The sequence below is a fragment of the Triticum dicoccoides genome, chromosome 4A (assembly GCF_002162155.2).
Source record: "Triticum dicoccoides isolate Atlit2015 ecotype Zavitan chromosome 4A, WEW_v2.0, whole genome shotgun sequence".
NCBI lineage: Eukaryota > Viridiplantae > Streptophyta > Magnoliopsida > Poales > Poaceae > Triticum > Triticum dicoccoides.
Window position 1 is genome coordinate 750,253,011 of NC_041386.1, and position 4,628 is coordinate 750,257,638.

A 4,628-nucleotide genomic window follows, 5' to 3' on the forward strand; every position below is an offset into this window, starting at 1 on the left:
AACAGCTTGCTCAGCCACAACCCTTGACATGTTGCAGCAGCTATAGCCACATACCACACATGAAGAAAGAGTGACTATCTTCTGCTTCTGAGAGCTCCAGGTGATCAGATTCTTACCAAGGTAGAAAACGTGCCCGGAGGGGCTTTTGCGGTCGCCGATGTGGCCGGCGTGATCGCTGTCACTGAATCCGAGCAGTCCGGCAGTGCCCTGGCCTCTCTTGTAGCTACAACCATAGTGCTTGGTGCCATTCACATACCTTAGGATTTGCTTGACCGCGGCCCAGTGATGTCTGCTGGGCTTCTCCATGAACCGGCTGACAATGCCAACGGAGTGCTATGTCAGGCCGGGTATTCACTAGATAGCGTAGACTCCCAATCACCCTGCGGTACAGAGTGGCGTCAAAGGGCTCACCATCATCTTCTTTCTTCAACTTGAGACGACATTCCATAGGTGTGTGACAACTGTTGCAGCTCTCCATGTTTGCCATATCCAGAATCTTTTCCGCATAGCTCTTCTGACTGAGAGTGATGTCGTCGCTGTTTTCCTCCACTTCAATGCCCAAGTAGTAACTCAGCTTAACGTAGTCACTCATTTTGAGGAGCTGCTGCATCTGTTCCTTGAAGGAGGCTATGTCCGCTGCTTTTGTGCCAGTGATAATCAGATCGTCCACATAAACCCCCACCAGCAGATACGAGTGCGCGTCGCCGCGTCGGTAGACGGCGTGTTCCAGAGGGCTGCGTGTGAAGCCGAGTGCAGCCAGCGATTCGTCCAGCTTCGCGTACCAAGCGCGCGGAGCCTGATGCAGTCCGTACAGCACCTTGCGGAGGCGCACTACACTTTCCTCCTTGCCGGCGACCTCGTACCCCGGCGGCTGAGCAACGTATACATCTTTAGTGAGATCACCGTTCAGAAAGACAGATTTCACGTCCATATGATGGACCTCCCAGCCGGAGTGTTCACCAAGGGCTAGCAGCAGCCGTACTGTCTCCATGCGAGCTACAGGAGCGAAAACCTCTTGAAAATCCACCCCCTAGCGCTGGACATATCTCTTGGCGATGAGGCGGGCCTTATGATTGACGATGTTGCCCACTAGATCACGCTTGACGCGGTATACCCACTTCAACCCAATCGCCTTGTGTCCAGCCAGGAGCTGAGCAAGCTCCCAGGTTTTATTGTCGATGATGGACCGTATCTCGACATCCATGGCACCCTTCCATGCCTTGCTCGCGAGCGCTTCATCCATGCCTCGTGGCTCCTCGGTACTGAAAAGACAGCGCACAAGCAGGCAGCGCTTGAACTGTTCGTGCACGGCCTGGTCTTCGGTTTCCTCGAGCACACTTGAGAATCGCCGGTAGCGGACTGGCTGCCCAGTTAGCACATCGCACCCGTCGTCGTTGTGAGACGGACGCGTGGCCCAGCGAGCCCTAAGCGGGTCCGTGGGTGTCACCGGCTCGGACTGCGACGACTCGGGCTTGTGCGCGACCTTCCCGTGTGACATTACCATGCGTCACTGTCGCATTTTGTTTGTACCTTGTACTGCTGCATGCATGTGTCGCTATCGAGCTACAGTGAGGAGTGTGCTACAACGGTCAGTTACAGTGCGCTGCAATCCCTTAGCCAGGAACTTGGTCTTCACGGTTGCAGCATCCGGAGCCGTAAGATTACCATCCGTCATCCTGGCCTCATCTAAACTAGATCGGAAACGTGCTTTGGCGCGTGGTGCCTGGCTGAACGTTTTGTCAAAGCGTTTAAATAAACTGCAATATTGTTGCTACTTCATATAGGATCATTTGTCAAAGTCATGGCAGAAGGCAAGGCAATCACATGTAGCAAATGCAAAGCAACCATGAGGGATTTTGTCAGTAGAACCGTTCGTCAATCCATATTAAGTTTGACACAGACAATGTACATTTCATACAACAAAACCAAGCCACATGGGCGACAAAGAACCTATGTAGTTCCACATAAGCACATTTTTCGATAGATCCACCTGATCGTCTTGGCGTTCAACATTTCATACGCCACAACACATGAACCTGCTATGAGTAGTTTGTTCAGTCACTTGAAACAACATTTTCTCCATTAACAACAGAGTTATGAACCTTGAACTAACCTTTTCAAAGATTGGATTATCAGCAACGGCTTCCTATGCGTAGTGTCGAAGCCGAAGACACATAAGATATTTCTTTCAATCTTTGACCAATCCCGTAGTTATTGTCGCTCTTCCATCCACACCTTTCATCAGACAGACTTGCCCCGTTGCGCATCCACACACGAGTTCAGCCCACACGCCATCGACCGGTAAATTAATGTGTTCTGCAAGCTCCATCTCTGTATAGCGAACCGAGAAATACTGCAGGTTGGGAAGACATAATGGTCAGCAGATGAGCGAAATGTACATCCATCGAAGAAAAGAACAAAATCCTCCTTTGCAAAGAGCAAGGACAGGTGTTGATGCCAAATTTGTCTTCTGATTGACAGTGGAAAAGAGCAAGGTACCAAATAAAGCAATGGAGGCAGCAAAAAAAAAACTCTTTTGCAAGGACCAAGGACATGCCTAGAATCTATATCTATCCATCTCCTCGACGGTAAGAAAGCAAGAGTAAGATACACTATCAACCAAGACAGGGCACATGAAATATAGTCTCTAGTAACCACCGAGTAAATAGGCGAACATAACAAAGCTCACCCTGTACAAACGCGAATGGCACAGTCATGGGAATGACAACCGCAAGGACCTGTAAATCAATAGAAGAAAACATCACAAGGATTATGGACCTTGAAAGCATAACACCTATTAGAAAAGCAAAAATTCAAAAAAATGGAAACAAGGGAATTAATACAAATAAAATTTCAGTTTTCTATTGTTCTGGTCTCAACACCTGAAGGCCCATCCTAAATATATCATTATATAACCACATAAGTAATTGCTAGGATGTTTCGCACAAAACTTGAAATAAAATCATACCTACCCTACCATTACTACATGCTCTCACTTCACTGATTCATCTACTGGACAGTAATCTATTCAAACATTTGCATAAACATTGGCCTTCATTGGTGTGCAGACCAGGTTTAAAATTTAAACCCTTAAACCTATCCAACCTCTCGGAAAGGCCTCAACGGAATACTATAAGGAGAGGTTCATATGACTAATGCAAAACACTAAACATTAGAGTTTATCAAAGAATCAAGTAACAAGAAGGGATGTTAAAGCACATATAACTCACCATGATAACTCCCTGGCTGTCCCCTTCATTCCATGCTCTGTTCTGGACTTCTGGTGCATACGTACACAGCTGGGCAGCCATTCAACTCAAAAAAAAATGTGTGACCTTCTGATTCCACACCAGGGGCTAATCAAATGACAGTATACATCTCCTACAGTAGAGGAATAAATACAAGTTTAGAATTGGCAATTTCACAGTGACGGTACCCAAACCAAACAATATTACATGAAACTGAAATAAGAACACAATTATATGCAGTAGCGCAGCACTCACTTGTTATATATTTATTTTTTGCGGGAGAGTACCCAGCACTCAGTTGACATCAAGGAACATGCATCTATATGTAACAAACACTTGTAAGTTAGAAGTCTGTATAATGTGTCATTTGTAGAAGCATTTCAGTGGCACTTGGTGGGCTTAATGCCGTAAATCTTGTAGAGCTTGTTTTATTGAATGCTAATTGTGTCTGTCATATCGAAATATACCTGAATCAGCTGACCATTGTTGTTCATTTCAAGGAGGACAACCGTATCAGCCTCATCAAGCGTTGCTCCATACACTCCATTCCTCTTGGTCACACATTTATCCTATCGTTGGTGGGAATCTAGTGACAAAGGAAAAATGGTATATCTTAGAATGAACCTGTTGTAAGTTCATCGATACGAAGATTACAACACTTGACCATGAGAACTCACCTCAGGATCACAAGTTGAAGAGCCGGTGAGTGGTACTACTTTGTCTTGATTTTCATGAAAAACAATAAGTGTGTCAAACACCCCCTTTGGGTCCATTGTGTGGAAAGCTCTGACTCGACCATTGCCATCAAGAGAGTAAATACAATTCTTCTCACATACAATGGTAAGAACGGTGTGACCAAGCGCGTGTGCCAGCCTTGTAAGTTTAGCATGCTTAGTTGTACATGTATCTATCCTGGCTAAAAACAGCAGGAGCTGAGTATTTATCTTGATAAAAAAAGGAGTCAAGCACAAAGTAATAGTATACAACTTGATTTAAAGCAGGGCATATAGTTCAGTGCGATAGAGTGAGATGCATACTGAGCAAGTAAACCATTTTCCATATTAAGCATACACGCAGTGGTAGCAGTTAGTACATAAGGCTTAGGCATCAAACAGTTTTATGAAGCATAAGGCACTATTGCAAAAGGTGAACCCTCAAAAAGAAGCTAATTAAAACATAGTGGCAGCATCAACAGCGTCGAAGCAAGTTGTTCTTGGCACCTGCTGATCATCACCGACGAATTAAGAAAGGTTTCATTGGTTATTAGTAAAATCCAACTTGCACGATGAGCAATAGGAATACACGGTAAGCCGTACCGGTGCGAATATCTCATGCTCTCGTGCTTGAGCCTATCTTTTGACCTTGTATAGTTTTTTTCTC

The 4,628-nt window shown here is 45.5% G+C and overlaps 2 long non-coding RNA genes across 2 annotated transcripts; both read right to left on the reverse strand.

Annotated features, from left to right (window-relative positions):
• Positions 1-1,979: 1,979 nt before the first annotated feature.
• On the reverse strand, positions 1,980-2,208 carry LOC119288448. The gene is made up of 2 exons (XR_005141191.1): positions 2,114-2,208; positions 1,980-2,036 (listed from the first exon to the last, which is right to left on the reverse strand). It is a non-coding gene; the product is annotated as an uncharacterized LOC119288448 (long non-coding RNA).
• Positions 2,209-2,264: 56 nt separating this feature from the next.
• LOC119288447 lies at positions 2,265-3,261 on the reverse strand. Its single transcript, XR_005141190.1, has 3 exons — positions 3,231-3,261; positions 2,690-2,738; positions 2,265-2,353 (listed from the first exon to the last, which is right to left on the reverse strand). It is a non-coding gene; the product is annotated as an uncharacterized LOC119288447 (long non-coding RNA).
• Between the last annotated feature and the right edge of the window lie 1,367 nt (positions 3,262-4,628).